This window comes from Rousettus aegyptiacus, unplaced genomic scaffold, assembly GCF_014176215.1.
Source record: "Rousettus aegyptiacus isolate mRouAeg1 unplaced genomic scaffold, mRouAeg1.p scaffold_m13_p_3, whole genome shotgun sequence".
Taxonomy (NCBI): Eukaryota; Metazoa; Chordata; class Mammalia; order Chiroptera; family Pteropodidae; genus Rousettus; species Rousettus aegyptiacus.
The window spans coordinates 143,948,355-143,973,501 of NW_023416306.1; the positions used below are offsets into that span (position 1 = coordinate 143,948,355).

The window sequence follows — 25,147 nt, forward strand, 5'->3', positions numbered from 1 at the left end:
ATACACGGTATATACTACTTGTTTAGTTTCCCGTGGCTGCCATAATGCCACAAACTCGGTAGCTTACAACAACAGAATTTTATTCTCTCTCAGTTATGGAGGCCAGGCGTCTAAAACTGAAGCGTTGGCAGACGTGTGCCCCCTAAGAAGGCTCTAGGGGAGAATATCCTTGCCTCTTCTAGTGTTTCATGGCTCCAGATGTTCCTTCACTTGTGGCTGCATAATTCAATCTCTGTCTTTGCATGGCCTTCTCCTGTGTCTCTCCTCTGTGTCTCTTAGGACATTTGTCAATAGAGTTAGAGCTCACCTGGAGAATTCAAGATCATCTTATTTGAAATCCTTTATTTCATTACATCTGCAAAAACTTTTTTTTTTTTTTCCAAGTACAGTCATATTCACAGGTCCTGGGCATTAGGATAGGGACATATCTTTTTTGGAGCCAGCATTCAACCCACTACACTACTGTAAAACTGCAAGCAAACTATATACAATATAACTTGTAATGTCTGGAGTTAACTATCAATTTTTTTAACTGACTATTTGTGGAGCCTTTGATAAAGACTGGCTAAAGAAATATTTATCCATGTCCTTGGTCTTGTCTGCACCTATATGTTTTTTACTTCTGAGTTCCCTCTGCATCATTCTCTGACGTACCTTACTCATTTCCACAGTCCATGCTGAACCATGTATCACACCAGTTTTGTTGTTTTTTGACACAGTAATGGTTATACATTTAGAGTCTTCAATTTCTGTTCGCATTCACTTAAAAAGTTTAGTCTCAAAGAATAGGAAATTTCTGCCCCAAATTTGACAGCTTATTTCTATTATGATAGCTGTTTCTATGCATATTATATAGCTGTTTCTATGCATTGTTATTATGCATATTCATATAAATACAGGCACTCTAATTCTATATTGTTCATTCCTAATATAACATCATATTACCTTAATACTTTCTGTAAAATGTATACCGTCTTTAAGTATGTTCCAAAATTTGAAGCTTCAAATTTGAAGCTTTGGTGAGATGAGGTAATAAGTCCCCCATGTAGAGCACTGAATGGCTTTCTACCAGTTTCAGGAGGCTGTTTTCCTGTGTTTGTTTTCATTATTTCATTTTTATACATCACCCCGAGCTGCTGCTTGTCCTTTTGGCAAAAACATCCCATATCACTGGGATTTTGTTACAGAAGAATTTGTTTTTTTTACACCTACAGCACCTGGTCTTCCTAGGTGGTCTCCCAACCAAGTACTAACCAGGCCTGACCCTGCTTAGCTTCTGAAATCATATGGGTTCAGGCTTGTTCAGGGTGGCATGGCTGTAGACTCTACAGAAATTCTAACTGGGTAGCAAGATACTGCTGAAATGGGTGTAGAGGTTGAATTTGAAGGTCTGGCTGCAGACTAGAACCTAATTAGGTTTGAAGATCTGCTGTCAGAACTAGGCATTTGCCAGAATGGTCCAAGGACATTCCTTTAATACAAATTCAACCCCAGTCAATGTACCTTTAAGTATTTTAGGTCTAGAAGTTAAGGCTTGGCCACTTTAGAGGGGTATTCACTTGGTTACAGTTTTGGATTGTTTAAGCCAGATTTGGAAAAACAGGTTTTCTCCTAAGCCCATCCTCATTCAAATGATTGTTGTTTTTGGTTGAAAAATCTACAAAAGAAGATGCCAGCGGATTTGCATCATTGAAATAAAAGAGCCGCAGCAGATGAATAAGAGGCACAGAGGAGCTGTGTCCAATGTGTTTAAGAAAAAACTGAAAGCAGAGCAGCTTAAAAAATTGAAAGCATTAAAATCAATATTTAAGAGGTTCGTTTAACCATAACAAAAACACCTTAGCAACAGACATTTTTTAAATAGAGCTTTGCAAAGGCAGTGGAGCTCTCTGAGCTATGATTGGCCTCTCAGTGCAGTGAACCCGTGAAAAAGAACTCGATGTTCCATTGAACTGGAAGCAAATTACGTTGCCAGGGAAACCAGCCCTTCGGTGCTTCTCAGGTGAAAGGATGTTTGATCTTTAAAACAACAGAACAGGAGTTTACATGAGGAATATTATCTGCATTGCCCAAAAAAGTGCAGTTAGGGGGAAACAAGTACGTTATTGTTGCAATTTACTGTGTGATTATAGAGGCAAAAAATTGTTGGGAAGTCATTTGGTATATACCTTACAAGGGATGCTGGCAAAAATTCAACTGCAAATTCATTAATGTCATGTATATTTTCAGTATGAAAATGGGAGTGCTGTCGTCAAGCTTTAATGCCATTTAATAACTAATTTCGATGAACGAATTAGTACTTTGTATTACTTCTTGGTACATGTCTCATTCAGAGAGACCAAAGATTTATCAAAACTTACTTTTAATTTAAAAAGTTTTCTCTAAGCACCAAGAAACAGAATTAAACATTAAAAAGCGGAGAATATGTAGTCTTCTTTAAAATAAGAAGATTGGATAGGATTACTGAATTTATTTTCATTTTGCTTTTGACATCTGACTAATGTTGCACTGACAACATCATACACAAGTATAACATTGTGTGCACTTAAGACCAATGAGTCACTTGTTGGGTACAATTTCAGAACAGTCGGTTTGTATTACCCTGTCTTTGGGAGCTCTTTGAATTATTGAATTAAGACAAGGTTTATGGCCTTTATATTTGCTGTCTAGCAAAGACTGTTGAATAATGAACTACATTTTTAATCAAAGATTTTCTTTTACTTGAATCCTTTATTCCCCAAGAGGCCTGACCTGATTTATTATGCTGAGTTCTCTAGGAGGAGTCTGTGTAACCTTAGTTTTCTTCTGAGAGATGAACATTGACTGGGGGAGCAGTGAAGAAAATAATAAAATTGACTCTTGGAAGTACTTGAGGTGTAGACTGTCTATCCAATTATCCATCTATTCATCTCTCCATCAAACACTTTATTTCCCAAAATACAAAGCACTAAAGGAGCTACAAAGACCTAGTCTTTATCATTGCACTCTCATGGTAGGGGACAGATAGAAACAGGATGAACTAAAGCTACAATAGAGCTCTGTGAACAGTACCTGGGATGTGGTAGGCACTCAAGAAATTTTTGTCAAAAAGAACGAATAGATATAAAATGCAATAGAAGCATGAGATAGGGAGTGATGAATTCTACTGGGGAGTCTGGAGTCTTGGTCCTCCCTCATTTCATCCAAGTCTTGGCTCAAATGTGATGTCCTTTAAAAAATCCTCTCCTAGTCCATGTCCCCACCCTACGGACAGCTCAAATTTATATTTCCTTGCATCACTACATTTTTCTTCTTGGTACTTGTCACTGTTTGAAAATATATATTTATTTACTAGTTTGTCTGTTTCTACCACTAGACTGTGAGCATATGAGTATAAGGATTTTGTCTGGCTTGCTACTGTATTCCCAGAGCCATAGTGCCCAGAACATAATGCATGATTACCAAATATTTGTTGAAAGGATGAGTGAGTAAATGAATGATGAATTCTGGGGATACAATTTGCCACAATGGAAACATGAAGACTTTACACTTTAGTTTACATAGTCTATGACCTTGAGTAGATTGATGGGCTGGACCCCAATTTTTTTAAAAAAATTCTTTCTACATCTTTTAAAAAAATCCTTTCTACACCTTAAGGTTGCTTTCAAAGAAAAAAAATTAATGTCATATCATACATTCAGAGTAGAGTGGTATGGGATGCTAATGTATAATTTTAGGTGATGTGTAATTATTGCCATTTTCAGGTTTTGAAATTAAATAATTTCCTGTTGGTGGAAATTAAAGAAAATATACCCTGTATTATGATGATAGACACTGGACTTTATTTACACTGGATTTAGCTTCAACTGAAACTGACAGAGAAGAAAATAGGATCATCCTTCTTTGGGTGGTTCCCCCCGCCCCCCCCCCCCCCCCCCCCCCCCGCAAAGAAAGCTTGGAGACAACAAAGCTGAAGGGAGCACCTTCCATCTCTGCACGCTAAAGATACACCAGGCGAAAGAAATCTCCATGGGAAGAGAAGGTTGGTTTTGGCCAACTTGGTTTTGCCCAACACAATCGTCTTGTCTATAAACTTTTTTATTACAGTGCAAAGGACAAGAAGCCACACACGACTGGAGAAGTTCCAGCTGGAGTTTTACCTGGTAAATCTAATATTTTGAAACAGGTTTTGGAGAAATCAGGTAGGTCACATCTATTTAGCATGCAAATGGATGACATTACTGAGATCTCTCAGGATAGCCTCTCCTGTTTTTGTTATTTGAGGAGCCCTATTTGGAAACGTTAAAAGCCACTGACATCTTTGAAATGATATAGAGAGTTATAATTTGTTCAGTTTGGGAGAGTATTAATCTCTCTGTAATATGTATATTTTTATGTCAATTCAAGATTGGAGAAGCTTCATGTCCTCTGAGGCTGAAGCTCAAGCAAAGTTTCTTTGCCAGGCAAAACTCCAACTGGAAGGAAAAGCTTGGTCTCTGAAGCCAGATGAAGCACAGATGAAACATACTTATTTTTGCCATTTTGGTGAAGCAAAAGCTCCACGTGTTATGTTGTTGCTGAATCATGATGTCTATACAAAGGAATCTCATTCAGCCACATGCATACTATTTTAGCACACTCTCAGGATTCCCCATTTTTATCTCCAGTCTTGAGTTGAAATCCAGACTCATTTATCCAAGTGACATGTTCATTTGGGTGTCCTGTAGGCATCTGCGATTGAACATGTCCAATAAAGACTCTTTATTTTTCCTCACTACCTACCTGTCCTTCCTTAAGCATTCCTCAGTGGTGTAAAGTGGCACCATCTGTTTGCTGAGCTCAAAACCTTGACATTATCCTTGATTCTTCCATTTTCTTCATGACCTATAACCTATGTATCAGCCATACTTGTTGGCTTGGCACTACCTTCAAAAATATATCCACTTCCTCTGCTGTCACCAAGGTAGAAACCACCATTGCCCCTCCCTTGACCTACTTATTGAGGGAGGCTCCTACCTAATCTCCCTTCTTCAACACCAGAAGGGAGTCTATTCTCTATACAGCAGCAAAATAAACCTTTTAAGCTGTAAATCAGGCCTCGTTTCACTCTGGCTCAAAACCATCCAGTGGCCTCCATCATATCAGAATCAGATTTAAATTCTCACCATGGCACAGAGGGATGTATATGATCTGGTTCAATTTTATTTGCTTCCGCTAGTCTCCCTACTATGCTCCTAATCACTTAGTCTAGAAGAAAACTTCGACACTCTCTGTGTCTTCTAATTTTTCTTCATATGTTTGTGGTTTGGGGGAGACATTAAATAATACCCCTCTCTTCCTATCATGTTCTGAATTTTATAAATAGGACACCAAGGACAGACAAAGGGTAAACAAAATGTCACCCTTTTTCATGATAAAACTGATTAATGAGCATGGCTTTAGATCTTTGGCCAAGAAAGATATAGCAGCAAAGAGAACAAAGACCCTGTTCTCATGGACCTCATATTTTAAAATGATAAATTCTTTGAAAAATGCTTACCATTTATATATATGTATCTTTTTGCATATGTATAATGTTTGTGTATATGTATGTTTTATATATAAAAAACACATAACCATCAAATAGGACCACAATATGGAATTCCCTACTATGAGAAGTTCTTTTAATTTTTAGATATCAAGTTTTTGAAGCATCCAATTAAATGAGAAACACATTTAAACTAATTTATTTTGAGAGAAATAAAAAACCCACTTGGAACCATTTGGCAGAAAGGAGTTAATTCTCTATTGGTTTTCTTTTTGAATATGTGTATACATATGTACACACATATATATTTATATATTTGAATTAGGTATATATTTTTATTTCCTAACTCACCATGATGGGTGATTATTTTTGGTCAGGTCACTACTATAATGGAAGTAGATATCTATATGAATTCCGCTGCAGGAAAAATTTCTCCTGTGTGTTGGAGTCTAACATGACAATGCCTTCCTCATCACTTGATCTTTCTATGGGTAGATGTCTGTAGGCCTCTGGAAACACTGCAGAATTTATTTGAAGGTTTCTTCTACTTGAAAGACCTTTATATTTAAGAATGGGTTATTAATCCTCTTGCTGCTGACATCAGTGCATCACTGATATAGTCTTTGCCAAAGATGATCTCATGGATTTGAGGACAAAGGAAACGGCACAATGTGAATTCAGCCCAAACCTTGACGCATTCTTGGGTTCCTTGATACAAGTCTGCCTGTCTGTCAAGGTGAAAGATGGTTGCTTTGATTCTTGGCTGCTGTGTCTTTATGAATCATTTTTTTTTTTCAGGACTTGTTGCTATCAGAATGAAAAGTTGCTTAAATATTAAAGATGATTTACATTTTATTTCAAAACCATTTGATAATTTCAGCTTATTCAAGTCGAACAACTTCAACCTTCTTGTTGAAATTTCCTTTTGAACAAATTTTTTTTCCAGAGCAAAATATGGACTTATTTCTGTCATTGTTCAGAAAATACCATTAATTTTTGCATGAAAAAATGAGTGAGAAACATAGCTCTAGGTAAGGCCCAGTCTACCTATTGAAGGAAATAAATTTTTAGTCTACAAGTGTGTCATATGCCAAATGTGTGTTTGTGCGTGCTTTTGTTAATTTTCTGTTATTGAGAGCTTATGTAAGACTGTCAGAGGGTTTTGTGACCTCATAAAGTGAAGGTTGCTGTCCTAGAGAGTTTCATCCTTGCAAGGACATCGATTGTACTGTTTACACAGTATCTGGTGCCCTCTTCTAGTGATTGTACTTGATGTCCTTGGCCATAGTATGGGAGGTGTATAGCCTATCTCTAATTAAGTCAGCGAGCCTATCCATTCTCTGGACCATAGGGATAAGTATGTGACCCTACTGGTCTAATTAGAGCCAGTTTCAAGTTTTCTTTTAAGATGTTGAAGAAGGAAGCAATCTTCTACAGGAGTTGGAGCTATAATGCTAGAAACCTGGAAGTGTTGCTGCTACCTTCAAGGGAACCCCTCCTAACTCCTAACCTGAAAGTAACAGCAAAACTGACAGCAGAGCCAAGAGGTCAAGAAGGACTGCTTCCTGATGTTGTCTGAGCATCTGGATCTGATCATATCTGATTTTGAGTTAGGTGAAAAACCTGGTTGGTTTGTTTGTTTTTGCTTAAAGCCACTTGAGTTGTCATTTTTTGTCACTTGCAAATAAAAGTCAAGACCACGATGTAGCAAGGCTTTTCTAATTATAAGTAAACACAGACCTGTAAACTATAAGCAATAATAAAGTAGGGAGATTTTTAATCTTAGTAACCAAAGCTTTGGCATGGAGGAATTTTCAGACTGATACAGATTGCCAGTCACTATTAATGGTATTGACAAAGGTCAAGTTTGTTGTTTTGTTTTAAGTGCACTATAACCCAGTGCCATGCTGGAAAGACAGGTCTGGGAGTAATCAGTCAGATGGGGAAGATACGGCAGCCTCCCAGAGCAACTATGGGAGCAGGAAGTATATGCTGCAGCAAGGCTGACCTGAAAGTAACCGGTGTTGATGTCTGAGAACACCTGACCATGAAAAGATGAAAAGAGGATGAGGGGGAGTGAACAGAGAAGATGGAGGGAGAGGGGTAAAGGAAAAATAAAACTAAATGTCCAGCAATAAGGGGACTGAGTAAATAAATTATGGCATATTTTTATGTTGAAATATCTAGTATCCATTAAGAATTATATTTTAAACGTTTACTTATAGTCATAGAAAAATTCATGATATATTGCCTGACAAGAAAAGCATGACATTTTAGAAGAGTATGATTCTTTTTTTCACAAAATACATGAATATGTATAAATATTAATTAAACATTCTCAAAAATACCTCTGAAAATGCAAAAAATGTTTATTTCAAGGGGGTGGGATTAGAACGATTTACCTTTTTTTTCCTTTTGCTTGTTTGTGTTCTGATTTTTCTATAATGAATATGAATTACTTGCATAAAAAACAGAAGCAGAAGGTAGCTCCTGAGAGCAAACATGTAGGCAGGGCATTTTAGGTGACAGAGAGATGTAGAGGAGAGAATTAAGAGTTATAAAAACATTTTTCTAACTTTTGAAAATAATACAAAACTAAACTCAACATATGGGGAGGATTCACAGAAGAAAAGGCAGGTCCCGGATACAGTCTTAAAGGTTCAGCATGAAAATGGGTGACTGCTGTTTTAAAGCTCCTTTGGCATTAGTTTCCAATTCAATTTATTAGGTAGGTTTTACTTCAATGGGGATATATCTTAACTTTGCTGAAACACGTGTTCTACGAAGAGACTACCTTTCTGTCTGATAGAAATATGTTGTTAATCACAAGAACAGGTAAACAACAGATGCTCAGAGAAGCACCACTCTCTTTCCTACCCTGTTCCCATTTTTCTAAGACAGACTTTTATCATCTCTTCTCCACACTAATGCAACAGCCTCCTAGTTAATTTTTCTGCTTCCAATATTTTTTACCTCTTAAGGACATTGTATTAGTTCCTTCTTGCTACTGTAACAAATGACCACAAACTTCATGGTTTAAGAGCACATAAATTTATTATCATTCAGTTTTGTGGTGATGAACTGAATGATATGCCTGAAATGGCCTTTTTTGGCTTTCTGAGCAGCACCATGGTGGTTGGAAAGAACAAGCTCCTTACAAAAGGCAAGATAAAGGGATCCAAGAAGAAAGTGGTTGATCCATTTTCTAAGAAAGATTGGTGTGGTGTGAAAGCAGCGGCTATGTTCAATATAAGAAATATTGGGAAAACACTAGCCACAAGAACTCAAAGAACCCAAATCACATCTGATAGTCTCAAGGCTCATGCTTTTGAAGTGAGCCTAGCTGATCTGCAGAATGATGGAGTTGCATTTAGAAAATTCAAGCTAATTACTGAGGATGGTCAGGGCAAAAACTGCCTGATTTCCATGGCACGAATCTTACCTGTGACAAAATGTCTTCTATGGTCAAAAACTGCTTCGTCTCTGTGGTGTCGACTTTACTGAAAAATGTAATAATCAGATTCAGAAGATCTCTTTATGCTCAGCCAACATGTCCACCAAATCCAGAAGAAGATGATGGAAATCATGACCAGAAAGGTACAGACAAATGACTTGAAAGAAGTGGTCAATAAATTGATTCCAGATAGCCTTGGAAAAGACACAGAAATGGCTTGCCAGTCTATTTATCCGCTCTATGATGTCTTTGTTAGGAAAGTCAAAATGCTGAAGAAGCCCAGGTTTGAGTTGAGAAAACTCATGAAGCTTCATGCTGAAGGCAGCAATTCCGAAAAAGCTACTGGAGATGAGACAGGTGCTAAAGTTGAACGAGCTGATGGATACGAGCTCCTAGTCTAAGAGTCTGTTTAAAATTCAGAATTTTCATGGTGACAAATAAAATCTATTTGTGATATTAAAAAAAAAAAAGGTCTGAAATGCATCTCAGTGGGATAAAATCAAGGTGTCAGGAGGACTGAGCTTCTTTCCAAAGGTTCTAAGGGGGTAAATTTTCTTGCCTTTTCTAGGTTCTGAAGGCTGCTCCTGTTCCTTGGCTTGCGGCCCTTTTCCTCCATCTTCAAAGCCAACAGCAGGTTGAGTTTTTTTCTTGCTACCACTTGTCTGGTTCTCTTCTGATTCCCTCTTCTGCGTTTAAGGGCCCTTGTGATTACGTTGTACTCATCTGGATAATCTGAGAAAATCTCCCTATCTTAAGGTCATCTAGTTAGCAACCTTAATTCCACTTGCAACCGTGATGTCTCTTTGCCACATAACCTACCATTCACAAATTCCAGGGATTAAGATATATACATCTTTGGCGGGATATTATTCTGCCTCCCATAGACATCGTTCTCACAGCTACCAGCTATCTAGTACGCACACCTGGCCAGACCTCTGTTCTGGTTAAAACCTCTTTTAGCCTTTCAATCATCTAAAGTCCTTGACTTGACATGCAAGATTTGTCACCCTTCGGCTCTACTTTTACCTCAGTCTTCATCTTCCTACTGCTTCTTTATTTATGCTCTGATAGTACTGAACTCGTACTAATTTGCCCCCACCCTGTCTTGCACATACACACATTGCTGATTCCTTTGCCTTTTATCTATCTGGTTACCGTGCACCTAATTTTCCTCCTACTTCCAATTTTCTGTTGCTGGCTCTCCTTCCTTTCCTATTTCTCAATGTTTGATGTGTTTAGAACTTGGCCCTAACCTTCCTCTCTGTCCTCTCTCTCTTCTTAGATGAGCTCATCCATTCTTATGACTTTGACCACCTTCAAATATATAGCTCTCGCTCTGAACCTGTCTCTAGACTAGTGTGTACAACTGCCCATTAGAAACTTGGGTGTCCATGTGCATTGTAGCCATTTGATATTCAAGCAGACTTTCCCTTGATTCTCCTCACCTCCAAACCGTTGAATTCATTCACTTATTTGTTGAATTAATATTATTCTATTCATCAATACACTAGGTGACTTTCATTGATTGTTTACTGCATGTGCCAGACTCTCTTCTAAGTCTTAATCATCAGGACATCCTCATGAAGTAGATACTATTCTTATTTCTATTTTACAGATGCATAAATTGAGGCCCATAAAGGTTAAGTGGTTGCCTTATTTACAGAGCAATGAGTAATAGAGCTAGGACTTGAACCTGTCTAGTGTGACTGCAGATCTCATGCTCTCAGCTACTAGGTTAAATGGCTTAGCAGCCTTAGGCTTGTTTTTAGTAAACTCTCCTCATACCTTCGGGTTGACTTAGGAGTACCTCCTCTGTGTTCCCTCAGCCCTTTGTGTTCACTTCCAGCTTAGTAGCTAACATGAGAAGGTTAAATCTGTGTTTGCCTCTTGTCTGCCTCTGGAGAATATACATGGACTTAAGCATTTTTGTTCCCTCAGCATCTAGCACAGAGCCTGGTACAGTAAGCATTGAAGATCTTGTTTGTTCAACCAAATATATGTTCCTGTGTTGCTTCATCATCATAACTGTGTTTCTTTAGCAGTGGGTTATCTTAGAACCTTCTCCTTCTGCTTACTTTGCCCTTTGAATCAGGTCCAACATTATCACTCTTTATTGCAAAGATCACTAGCCACTTCTTCATTCTGACAGCACCTGAAATTCTCTGAGAAGCTGTTTGTAACTAATCATAGACGAGGGGAACCATTTTCTTCATCCCATTCTCTCTAACAGGAAACTTCTGTGTTTCTGTTGTGTTCATAACCTTTTGTTCTGTAGGCAGTGTCAATATTTAATTTTATGTCTGTCTTATTTATATATTCATTCTTGGTTCTCTTCTTAGCTGTCCGTATCCATATTGAGTAATGTCACCTCAGGTTGTGAGCTGCTTCCCTGAGCCCTGATAGCTTTGTTGATTAGAGTAAGGAGCACAGAGCCATTGAAGAACCATGTGTTTGGCTTCTTCTATTTCAACATTGACTAACCCAAACCAGCTACTCTGAAAGTTGTTATTAGTGACATGGGAGACCCAGCAAGAGAGATACCAGTCTCTCAGCTGTGGGGCAACAACCTCAAAGCATATGTCCTATTGGAAGTGAGATGAAAGAGTCAGTAATAGTACAGTGGTTAAGAGAAAATACTTTGGAATGGACAGACCTGGTTTCAAGTCTTAGCTTTAGAAAAATACTAGCTGCTTTATCCAAAGAAAGCACTTCTATGAGTTTTTTCCCTTGGATTTAAAGTGAGTCCAGGGCTCTTATGTCTAGAATGAGACTATCTGGCACATATTTAATAGTCAATGCATGGTTTTCAAAGAGAGCTCACACTTAGGGCCCAACTAGTGCCATGTGTATAGAGATAAAGAAATACTTTAAAATTCTTATTGATGGTGATGACAGGAATGCTGGAAAGAGGGGGAGTGATTATTTGTATGCTATTTTGGCTCTTTCTGGCATGCCGGAGAAGAATGACCCTTGTGGATATTTAAATTACACAGAAAGTTATTAGTGTAACAAAAGAATATTTCGACTAGTTGGGCCACAAATGATGGAAACTATGATACCAAACTCATTCATAAGAAATACTTTAATAAAATCAAACAGCTATCTCTTCATCTTTTTCTCTTAAAAAAATGCCATGTGGCTTGAATGGCATTGATTTTGGTGATAAGTTATATTGATTTGTACTGCTTTGGTTTATTGTGCAGAGTTAAACACAACCATTCCGGGTACCCCAAACCCCTCTTCCCCAAATCTCTTACTTCATAATCTCATCACTAGATGATAATTCCTTTCTGCGTTCTGGCCAAGGAGTGAGGGCGGATACTTTGAGCTATGGTTGAATAGTTGTCTCCTACCAGGTGTCCTACTAAGATCCTGAAGACTACTTTATTTGTAGCCTCTGAACATGTTTATGCAATTATTGGGATTCAGTACAGCTAAATGCCTAAACTCGACAAATAAAAATGAATTTTCAGCTTAAATGTTTTACTGTTACATCTTATCTAATATTTGGTATGTTTTCTAAAGTTCTTAAAAATCATGCTGTCACTTCTTTATAAAGATTCAAAATCAACACATTATTAATAGGGATTTGACCTTCCTTCAACATCATATTGACAGACATGATTATATGACTACATTTGTCATCAAGACTACAATTAATACATTTCAAGACTGCTGTCAGTCTTGTCATTGTTTGCTTGTTTGGAGGAATTAATAGTTTCACTTAAAAGTTAAATCTTAATCAGGCAAAGTTAATACTTACATAATACTGTATAAGTAAGACCACTATCCATGATGGAAAGAAATGGGTATGAAGATATTGAAATTACTTTGACATAAAAATTGAGATGGTGATTCTTGCATATTAGACAATTCCTTCAAATGACTTTTGATGACCCTGGTTATGTAGCACTGTGCTAAAGGCCATGGAGAAATAAAAACAGAATAAAGTGAAGAAAGGGGTAGAGGATAGGGGTCATTTGGGTGAAACTTATTTGTTGACATAATTATACGAAAGTATCACAAGGCCCCTACTAGTTTGTAGGTCTTTGAGAACACTTTAAGCCATTCAACATTTGAGTCAAGAAAATGCCTGGGTGTCACTCTATATGGAATATTTATGAAATGTTAAGATTGGAGTGGTCACTTTGATGAACTTGTAAAGCAAGACTTGGAAATTTCAATGCAATTTAACCTAAGAGTAAAGGTGTTAGCAGCAGTAGCAGCAGCAATTATGTGTCAATAACTGGTACAGTGCGCATTCAGAACTAGGGTGTATTTTCAGTATTAAATCAAGTACCTAAATTAAATCTTGGTTTGAATACTTTTAAATCCATAAAATTCTATATGAAACACTTCATGACCATCTAGTTAGTACTATTGTCTATCTTTTGCACCAAGATGTGCTGTTCGCTTCTCATACTATCATATTTTCTTTTGTATGTATGGGATTCTTATGTTTGTGAGGGGCCTAGCAGAAATAGTCTTCAGTTTCTTATTGTATAAAAAGGGGATGATAATAACTACTCAATAGAAGTACTGTGTGGATTATACAAGTTTGTCGTATTCTATATTTAGTTACAAGCCACAGAAAACCCCCAATTACAGTGGCTTAATCAAATTAGAAGCTTATTTCTATCTCGCCAAGGCCAAGTCCATAGGTTTAGTTTGGGACCATTGCGTTGGCTTGTTGATCATCAGGGACAAAGCCTCCTTCTGTCTTGTTGCTTCACCATCCTCATCACATTTCACAGTTGCCCATAAAACTTGCATTACGTCTCCTTGGCCAGGCATTAGTCATAAGGCCTCATTAAGTTGTTGGGGATGCTGAGAAGTGCCATATTTATTCTGGGACAGCCATTTGCCTAGCTAAGGAAGAAGGAAACAGTAGAAATTGGGGGCAACTAGCAGCCTCTGACATAAGCAGCCTCGTATGGTAGTCTGACATAAGATGTTATTCAACTGCCTACTCTCATCGCTTCCCTCCCCCTTTTCTCTTCTCTCAGCTATTTACACCTGCAGTGAGTCTTCATGTTTAGATTGGAAAGTGTTAAACCTAAAAAGAGAGCTTTTTGGCAGTAAGGAAGGAATTCCTGTGGCCGGTTTCAGTTAATTTGTGATTACCGAAGAAAATCTTGGCATAGATAAGTATCGAATCATGTGTTGTGCAAAGAGTGTTCGCTGTGGACACAACTGATGTATTAGCATTTGCATTTAAGAAGCTGATTATATTCTCAGCACTTAATATTATGAGAAACAAACACTTTCCAAAATTACCTCAGAAACTATTTAGCACTGCATAGGCCTTTCGTAATTAATAGATGAAAAAGAAGAGATTCGTCTCCAGGATTTGTAGGAGTGTATAATTACGGTTTTCCTGTGCACACATATTATGAGTTCTGTTCTTAGGAAAATTTCAAGGTTAGGCTTTTTTCGTGGCTGTCTTTCATGTTTTTGCTTTATTTTCTTCTAACGTCTTATGATGCAATGATTATGTTCCTCTCACTCTTCACTCGAAGTGAATGAGTCAGAACTTCGCACCTTGAAGGTGAAGTCCCAGAATAATTACCTGAAAGCTCTTTGGGACCTACATATATTTCTTGTTTTAGCTTCAAGGAAAAAGAGGTGTTTTATCCTCAAGGAAAATGAAGTGTTTTATCCTTTATTCTTGACTTCACAAGAATGGAGAAATAAAGGAAAACTTGGACATTCTAGGACCAGGATCATGGTACAGATTGTGAAAAACTACTGTGTAAATTTATGAGAGCAGGAACTTTTTCTGCCTCAATCCTGGCTGTATCTCTAGAATATACGTGGTATATCATAGGCTATGCTATCAATAAAAATATATTGTCCATGTGAACAAACTGAATAAATGACTTGCCAACAATGGTGGATGAGGTGTCTTAACAGCCCATGTGAAATGATAAAGGGGTTTGATTAGAATTCAATAGAAGCCAAGTTGTGATCTCCAACAATCAATGAGACCCTAGATGCCACAAGGAATTTACTTACTTGCAAGGTAAAAATAAGGTTGATTCTGCCGAAATTAATACACAGAATGAAAGTACAGCATGTACTTTGCTTGACTGAACTTCATGGGAAGCCCAGTATTTAGTTCTTAGTGCCATCCCTGTGAAGGACACAGACACACAGGCATTAGAGTACAACGTAGTCGTGAAATCTCATGGAGTGGACTTCAGAGACTATTTATTCCAGTTCCCCTCCTGATTCTTGGGTCTTCTCTGCAATTCTCCAAACAAGTGAGAGTCCATTTTCTGTACACTCACAGTGATGGGCAACTCAGTTCTATTGGAGGCATGCCATTTCATTTCTCAGAATGTTCTGCTGCTTTGCTTTGGGAAAAGATGAGAGGAAAATAAAGGAGCATATAAATAATGTCTAATCAAGGTCATTTGAAGGGAGAGAACCTTCCACTCTCTTGAAGAGCTGTAATGTGAAAAAGGAATTTGTGTGTGTGTGTGTGTGTGTGTGTGTGTGTGTGTGTGTGTGTTGGCTTAATGAGAGAATTGGACTTTGGCATGGCCCATATATTACCTCTGAAACAGAAATTCTTAACTTGGAGTTTGAGAACCTCAAAGAGATGAATTTTTTGGATGAATTTTAAGGAAGCATCAATATGTCCTATGAATGTATTAATTAAATTTTGTTTGTGCATTTTTTTTTTCTGAGAGAGGGTTCAGAGCCTACAACAATTTCAAAGCAAGTTCTCAGCTGCAGAAATATGAACCACTGTAGTGAGGTTTTTTATAACTCTAAGTTTCTATGTTTTCTTTAAAGTATGCATGAAAATAAAATACTAGTTCTCTTTCTTTCATATATAGGGAAAACAGACTAATTAGACATTCTATAATACTTTCTCAGCTGTAATTATATGACTCTTATATGAAGCAGGAGTATTTAAAATCTGTCCCAACTCAACAATAGTCCTTCATGCCACATAAGTTTATATTTTTAGTTTTTACAGAGTAACAGCTTACCTATTACTTCTGGCTTCACAGTTTAACCTATGATTTTCTGTGACCCTCCAGGTTTTAAATTCCAGGAAATATGGCTTCATCTCAGCCTGAAGCTCTATAGAGATATTCAATGAACAAATGAGTGACTAATATTTGGGAAATACTGTGCTTTTCTTCCAGGTTATGATATTTATGGGAGACTTGGCATTTTGTCTCCATCAAAATCCCAGCTGCTATCTTGCACTTGCTTTTTATTTTAGGGGCTGTAGGCACAAATAAGAGAAACAAAGCACTTTTATGATTACTAAAATATTTATGACCAGAGTCTGAGTTTTATCAGGGCAGCAAATTACATCTGTTCTCTAAAGGGAATAATTACTTACAGTTTGATAGCAAATGAATAATAACTTGGAGCAAATTTATGAGGAAGATAATTTCACTCATAAAGAGGGAACTGAACAGGTGGTTATATATTTGCAAAAAAAAATATTAAATTATTAAGGCAGAAGGTTCTAATAGCTATCATGGTGAGTCAGACTAGTTTCTCTACCTCCTCTTTAGCAAACATTCCTTTGGTGATTCTCGCACTCAAATAAGCAACTAGCTTTCCTTTACCTCTTTTAGATGGGAACCGAAGTTTTGTGCAGTTGGAGTGAGTATTATTAACATCAAGGAAGGTGAAAATTCATTATGACCTAGAGTTAGAAAAAAATTAACTGAGCATTAGGAGCAGAAGGGGAAGTGGAGGTGCATTTTCAGGAAATAGTTAGGTAGCCGTGAAGCAGTTATCGAATTAACTCTCAAGGAAATACCATGCCCGGGTTAACTTGCTTTGCAGTTGTGAATGTTCCACAGAGCCAGGTGAGTTGGATATTCTGAACAATTCTTGGGCTAACTTTGGTGTTCTGAGGGAAGGGGAGCAATTTACTTTGAAAACAGTTTAAGAAACATACTAGGTATAAATTTGATATTAAACCTGTTGACATTTTGTTTTGTTTTTGATCAGTTTGAGAACATTTTAGTGTTGGAAGTGTAAACCTCTTATGGATCTGTGTCACGTAGGTTCATCTGACCGTGACAGCAAATGGAGGGAGGTTGAGAATCGCAACTGGGCAGAGGCAGGAGGTGGTATGTATGTCTGAAAAGGAGGGAAAGGATGCTGACCAGAGCTGCAGTCAAACTGCTTTGCTTTTTCTTCCCATCACTAGAGACAGGAATGAACGTTCAGGGGCCCGAAGGGAAATAGGTGATAAAAGCTGTTTTCTGTGCAGCAATTGATAGGAAGACAGGATGTAACTCAAGTTTCACTCCCTTATGCTTACGCCAATTTTTAAACGAATTTTGACCCCGGCATAGAGCTTTGAGCTGAGCAAGCCTAGGTATGGCCTCCCTTCTGTGTGTCTGAATACCTAGCCAGGTGGGGTTGTATGTGAGGATTAGTGACCTGTAGTCATTAGTCATGTGGTAGGCTGATGCCAAGTCCCATGGTCTAACATTTGTGGATACCTGATTGTTTTACATCTAGGTGAGAAGGCCAGTCTTCTGGAGATTGGCAGGAGCAGATGGTGGCAATTACGTTTTGTTCTCATTTGCAAAGCTTGTTTCTTTTCTCTAAGATTGGCTCATGTTTGTAGATCTTGGTTACTCCTCTGTTCAAAGGCACACTAGAGGCATCTGGTTATTTTTTAATAACCTGGGTTAAGAACTGAGCGTTGCTTCCTTTGGGGGCTAGAGCACAGCATACAGCTTGTTATCAGGAACACGATAATGAGGATAAGTACATAAATAAGGATAAAAGCACACCCCAAAGCACTGTCTCTTTCAGGAAGCAAGGTGATGTAAGAGACATAAGCTGCCACTTTCTGTATGCACATTCATTAGTGACAACCTGTGAGTGTGGGAGGAAAAGTACTTTGTACCGTGGAGCAATAACATTGCTAAATGTCTATAAAAAAATCCTCACGCTACAAGTTTTTGCTGCTCTGTCTCTTCAGCATTGGCTTAATTCTTTTCTATCCATTCTGAGGCCCAAAGGAAAGCACTCGTAAAGAAGCTTCTGGTTATTATTTATGTAGTTCGTTCTTCCTGCTCTGCTCAGTGCGTCTTTGGAAGAACCAGTGGGGCTAGTTTTGCTAGGCAGTCCTGCTGGCTGACCTCTCAGGTTTGGCAGACTAGAAAAACATTGTTTGGGTCCCTGGAGATATGAGTGGTGGGTATAAAACAAGCAGAGAAAATTCTAGGCATCTATAATTTCATGCAGTGAGATGGACAAGAGTAGATAAAATGTGTTTGTTGTATGTGGGGGCGAATGTGTACTGGGTGGATGAGGAGAGATTCAGAAAGGGCCAGGTGAGGAATATTAACCTGAAAGTTGAACCCAGCATCCTGGGGCTGGTCAAGTGTCCTTGGGCAAGCCATTAATTCTCTTCAGTAGCCTCATATGTAAGAGGGGGTTGTATTCACTGAATCATCTCTTAGGACCCTGCTGGATCTATTACCTACATGCTTTTTCCTGGTCTTTAAATGTTTCAGGGGAGAATATTTGCTTCAGTAGTAATTGGAAAAAACCCAAACTGATACAACCAATATATATATTTTTTTAAATATTTTTTTCTTTTGTCTTTGGTTCCTGAGTTAACAGTAAAGGTGCATCTGAAACATCTTAGGTTTATGTGACTACTACATTGCTGGAATATTTGTGTTCCTGGAGAATATGTGTTGTGGGAGGTTCGAAGGTGACTTTGGGAGATCCAGTGGGTTTTCTTATTTTACCCCATTACTGCTTCTAAAAAGACTGCCTTAGGAGAGGCGGTCCCCAAACTAGCTATAAGAGTGATTTAAGCCACTTCCTGTGTTCACTTCCTGTGGCTTAAATATATTTTTAAATGTTGTTCAATTGCTTTTTTTTTTTTTAACTGAAAAAGAAGTTAAAACTGCTGGAAATATATTGTAGCCTTTTTATAACACAGTTCACCAGATTGAATTATATTTAAGGCAGTTATGTGGTCCAGTTAACTTAGAGGAGTACTTTAGAACTAGAAACATACAATGCTTTTCCCTATGTCTTAATTGAGCAAGGAAGAGGCCAGCTTGGTTAATCCACTTTTGGAATAATCTCTCTTGTCCTATATAGTGTTCAGGTCTTACTTAGGGCTTTTTAACCTGTGGCTACTGAGTATGAAATGATGATATCCATAAGGAAAGGCTTTTCTAGTCTTTCTATGTGATTCATACCGGAGCAGACAGCTCATCCCACTCTTCTCTTTTGCTTCATCCAGGGGCTTTTTGCCACTGTCTCCCACTTCTTTTTATCCAGTCCAGACCTTCCTCCAGACCAGCCGCTCACAGAGCTAGATGCTCCTAGACATGTGTACCCCCACATCCCATGAGCCTCCCAAGCTCTACATGCATACCACGTTCTATCTTTCTCCCCCAGCCACTCCCTTGCACGTGTTTCCTGTCTCTGTGAGTGGTAATGGCTCTCGCCTCACACCTAGGCTCTAACTCACTCTCCACTTCTAAAGAGCCGCCAAATCCTAGAAGTTTCAACTTTTTATGTTTTATATATCCCCCCCCGCCTCCTCCTCCTCCTCCTCCTCCTCCTCCTCCTCCTCCTCCTCCTGCTGCTCCTCTTCCTCCTCCTCCTCCTCCTCCTCCTCCTCCTCCTCCTCCTCCTCCTCTTCTTCTTCTTCTTCTTCTTATTCTTCTTCTTCTTATTCTTATTCTTCTTCCTTCTTCAAAGATTCTATTGTTCTTAAATTATATAATGGCATTTTATTGTAGCCAATTTGATAAATGAAAAAAAGAAAAAAACCATAACAAAGCCACCCAGAGGACTATCATTATTTTGGTATGTAGCTTTCCAGTTATTTACATATCTGCCTCTATATACTTTTTTCAAGGATATTTTACTTATTTTAAAACTTTGACTTAGTATAGTATGAACATTTTTCTATAGCTTTTTTGATAGTTGCACAGAATTCCTTTGTGGGGCTGTACTAAAATTCAATACCTTTTTCATATTGTTGAACTTTTATGTTATTTCTAATTTTTCTCTATTATAGACAGCACTGTAAATTAATACCTTTGTAGTATCTTTGTGCACGTCTATGATTATTTTCTTAGAATAAATTCTTTAAGTATAATAGTTCTGTCAGACACGCCTAGATTTTTATGGTGTTCGAGGCCCTGTAGGAAAATTGTACCAATTAGGCTCCCATCAGCAGTGTCCTTTCATCAAGGTGACCTTTGTGCTCTCGCCATCTTTTGGATATATGGGAGGACTAGAGAGCAAGAGAGCAAAAGTGACAAGAGGATAATTTTACATTGGAAGTGGGCACTGCTTTTATCACTTGAACACAGGTCGGGTACTGTGGTCCACAAGCAGCACACTCAGCTTTTTTTGTATCTGAGACATCCTCCTATCATCCCTCTGGATGGTGGGTACCATTACTAGTCAGAAACATCTGCATGTTGGCCTCTTCCTTCCCAAGACATCAAATGCCACAAACCAAGGGTGGAATCATGGCCCCCCCCCCATTTGTCTTGATAGGCTCTGGTCTCTGGCAGGAGCCTGTAAAGGAAACTTAGTATAGGGCCACACAGATAGACCCTCTAATATCTCCCTAAACTCCCTCACCCCATCTTTACTCCAGATCTTATTTACTCATGAAGTTGAGCTACTCATGATTCATAGATGTAGGTTCTGCATGTTATACAGTATAGAAGCCTTCTTCTGTGGTGTGATGTGAGTCCCATAAATGTCTGCTGAGTAGATCAGCCTGACATCCCTGCTCGCTCAACATTAATAGCAAAAACTTCCTCCTAGACTTCCAGGTCCAGGGCAGTTTTGACCTGGTGGTGAGTTAGCCTTGGTTGTGGCTGATTTTGGAAACTCTGCTCTGGCATATACAAAAGCATTAATAAAATGTCAAGTTTATTAGTTACATTCTCTCTCTCTCTTTTCTTTTTTTTTTTGGGTGGAATCATTTTCACCTTGCAAGCTTGGGAAAGCTAAGCTAGTTGCTATGGCAACACAAAAGCTTTCAGGCACTTGTTTGTTTGTTCTATTCCTTTGTCAATTTATGGAGTGGTCTGTGGAGCCTCTTGAAAGATGTGCTGCTTAGCATTTGACAGTTAAATCACCATGCTGCCTGTCAGAGGGGAGAGCTTGACGAAGGCAGAGGGACTGCTGCAAAGCTCCTTCCTCACGGCCCGCCTTCACACGGATTCTGCCTTTGGAAACAAGGCACCTAAATCTGGAGCAAGAGGTACACTTGTCTCCAAAATTACAGGAGGAAATCATTGACAGTTGGAACCAGCAAACCTGTCTTTTTCAGACTCTTTTCCCACCCTTCCACCCCCATCCCTAGATGTAGGAACATATAGGACAGTTATTTTCTCTTGAAAGTCCAAGCATGCAAGAGCTGTTCTATTCAATCTGTGGACTCTGAAATTTTAAAGAGGCGCTGGGAAAAACAAAACAGAGTTAACCTTTCCAGGGTGGGAGGTCTCACTGTTGCCTCCCTTGGCTCTGCTCTGAGGAGAATGTGCACTCACTCCCAGTGTGGTCCCTTCCCAGCTAAAGCAGCTGGTTGTGTGGAGGGACCAGCACAGTTCCTTAGCCTCTGGGGCCTTGTGCCTCTTCCATACAGATGGGCTTAGTGTGGATAGTGAGGTTCAGGTTATCAGACACATTTAGGATTGCCTAGATGGCCAACCATTTAACATTGTAAAAAGCTATTTAATAAGGAAAAAGTAAATTTCTGTAATAGAAAAATTACAAAAATAGGGAGACAATTTTAAATCACCTTTATTTCACTCCCCCACTCCCAAGTTAACGTTTTGGTATAAATTTTATATGTGTGTATGTATATATGCATGCATTCATATATGCGTGTTGCTATTGTTTTTGTAGAAATATAGAATTTTGCTGCATATGCTTTTCCTGCATAAAATTTTTATTCAACTACACATCATGAGACATTTCCATGTCTATAACTTTAATGACTGTATAATCTTTTTTTTTTTAATCATGTAGATATATTATGGTTTGATTCAGCCCTCCCTTCAATGCTTATTACTTAGGTTATTTCTGATTTCTATTTCTTTAAACAATTCTAGGCTTACATTCTTGCGTACCTATATGTGAATGGCTTAAAAAATACCCAGAAAATCAGCAAGTGCTTATTAAATGTTAGTCATTTAAATTTTCTTTTTAACCGGTGAATCAGTCTGAGAAACCCTATCTAATGACTGAAAACGTAGACTACTTTATTTATGAACATTTAAATCCTAAAGCTGCCATGTTAGCTCCAGAAATGAGGCATGATTATACAAAGGAAACTTCAGGAGGAGATGATATGGTTTGGGACTACACTAGTGAATAAAATGTGCTTACGACGCCAGCCAACAGCAAGGAGATGACCAGATTCCTTCACTTCATTGAGACTGTCTTGCGATAACACTACGGCATGTGGCACAGTATAGTGGAGAGATTGGCCTGGGACCAAGACAAGCTCAGTTTTCCTGGGTCTGCCATTAACTTGCGGAACCTTGTACAAGTCCTTAATTTCCTTACCTGTAAAGTGATAGAATTATTCTAGCTGACCTCTGAGACCTCTTTCAGATCTAAAACTCAATGGTCCGAAGCCAGTTCTGCTCTGCTCAATTCATTTGGAGTAACCTGTGGAGACAATGACATGGACTTTTAATATACTTCCCAGAGTTTAAAAACTTTGCGGCCTGGGCAAATTATTGCAATGTGATTGTAATGAACTCAATACTATCCAGTGAAAGTAAAATTTTGCTTGCCCACTGTTTATTCCTCCGTTCCTCCTAATTTCTCCTGGGCAGTTTGCAGGAAGTTTGGGTAGTATTGTCTGTCAAGTGGTCCAGCCTCTCCAGTCAAGAGGTCTGCACATCCCTTCAGTGGAAACTCAGGGCCCTGCAGTAGCAGAAGCTGATATGTGCTGATAGTGGCTCTAATTCATTCCTCTTATCCAGGTATCCAAACTGCCCTCGTTCTGGCTCTTGTATGGCCTCGTTTGTTCTCTTTTCCTTCTAATCTGTGGACTTTCCATATCTTTTCATCATATTCAGGTTTCACTTTTTAAGCCAGAGTCAGATTCCATTGTCTGCTGCATAAAAACCCTACCCCTTCATTGTAGGTGCCTCGTCCTGGTTCTCCAGCTGACCAGGGCTTTGTAACCAACAAGCAGGTTGCTCCATCTCTCTAAGCCTTTGTGTTATGATCTGTGTCAGTGAGGGTAATAAAACCAATCTCGTAAGGTTGTTGGGTGGTGTAGGGGCTTGGATGGAACTGATCACATGACATTGCAAGCACAGGGTTGGCACATGTTAAGAGCATGACGAATGCTAGTTCTGTAACGTGGAGTTTCATTGGGAAAATGCTTGGCCTGTTAATTTAGGACCTTCATTTGAATGTGTCACATGTGGACCCTAAATCAACAGAATTAGAAGGATGTTTCTGATAATTGTATGTATTTGGTTCTTGATCATTTTTTGCGTTATGGTTGGCACACAGTAGGGGGGTTTCTAAATGCACTTTTTTTTTTCAATGACTTTGAAAAACCATTAAACAAGGACATAGGAAAAAAATTTTTATATAGGTTCTTAGTATTACACTTTTCATAATCATCAGTATTTTAATAAACTGACTGAAGGGCACAAATATTCTGGCCCTTTGGCCAGGGCACAAAAATATTTAACTATATTGCTTTAATGGAATTTGAGTTCCACAGGAATATTTTAATTATCAAAATCTTCAGAAAAACCTCTGAGCGTTGAAATAAGTTTACATATTATTATATGAATCACAATTTGCTTCAAGAACTTATCTAAATTCCATCTGTTTGATTGGAAAAGGGAACTCGGAATGAATCCATCTAATTTTCAGTTTTCTTCCTTGGAGAGAATTGTGATTGAAAGTCAGGGTGGGGTTATGTGCTGCCTTTTTTGATGTTTTCTGGAGGAAGTTTTTAGGGTTTCCATAGTAACACATGAGGAATCATCATTTTCTGCCATGATTTTCCAGGAAAGAGAAGAACATTGGTAACTATGGTTTAGTATAAATGAAAAAGTTGGTAGTAGATCATTCTAAATTTGTTCTGGCTTTGGGGGGATGTGCAGAGCATAACATTGTACTATCAACTGAAGGTGACTGAATCCCAGTCCACAAGGCAGTTGATGTGTTTGCTGATCATCCAGTGGCAGTGGCAGAGGAATACCAGGTGTGAGACGGGTAGGGGTCCTACCACATTGCTCCTGGGATTCACTAGAGAGTTTGCATTTGAGGAAATACTGATGTTGCTGCACCTCCAATATCTTCTCCTTTTCCTTTCCTTCTTCCGTCTCTCTTTTTCTCTTCTGTTTCCACACTTTCCCCTAGGCCTCCCCCTCTGCTTCCTGCCCCATCCTTTTCCCTTCCCTGTTCTGTGTCTGCTCTTAGAGCTGAGATCTCAGCTGTTCAGAAGGTACTGGGGAGTGGCGCAGGATGCTGGCCGAGCCTCCAGAGACGGGGGTTACGTGCCCTGGCACCGTCGCTGGCATTGCCCCTGGCGTCTTTTCATCACCCTCAGGCTGCCGGGCCTGGCATGCTCCCTTACTTGTAATAATTCAGCCTGTTTTCGGCTTTTCTAAAAATAGCAGCATTTTATCTCATGTCACAGGATGTACCTGCACATCCTTGTTTTGTTAAATCCGAACAAATTGTTTCCACTGGTGAATTTTGAGGCACTAAATAAGGTTCCTCAGCAGCTGTCCAGTGGGCACTTATTTACAGGCAACAAAACCAGCAGAAATGATTGCGCCAGGAGCAGTGTTGTCACCTACCTTGATGATGGCTGGGTGAAGACTTCCCAGTGGCAGTGATGTCTCTGTGATTCCATCTGCAAGAGCTTCAAAGTTTACATTCGATTTAAATTAAGTTTGCTTTGAAAAATAATATGCTATTGTGATTTTTAAAGTGGGTTATCATTCATAATCACCAGATCAATTGTGGTGTTAATAAGAACCATACCTAACAGTTTGAAATTTTTTCTCTGCTTATTTAACAAGGAGTTAAAGTGATTTAGTAAGTTCTAGAAAAATCAAGGTGATCCTTTGCCTCAGTTGAAGACTTTCTTACCTTGACAATCGTGAAGGGAGATCTTTAGACATAAGAGCAGTAAGACTTACTTAGCTTTT

The 25,147-nt window shown here is 38.6% G+C and overlaps 1 protein-coding gene and 2 pseudogenes across 1 annotated transcript in view; 2 read left to right on the forward strand and 1 right to left on the reverse strand.

Annotated features, from left to right (window-relative positions):
* The window catches only part of SYT16 (synaptotagmin 16), a 203,940-nt gene that overhangs the window by 51,311 nt on the left and 127,482 nt on the right, over positions 1-25,147 (forward strand). The gene's annotated exons all lie outside the window — the stretch shown is intronic.
* LOC118601110 lies at positions 1,206-1,324 on the reverse strand (annotated as a pseudogene).
* Positions 7,899-9,588, forward strand: LOC107509335 (annotated as a pseudogene).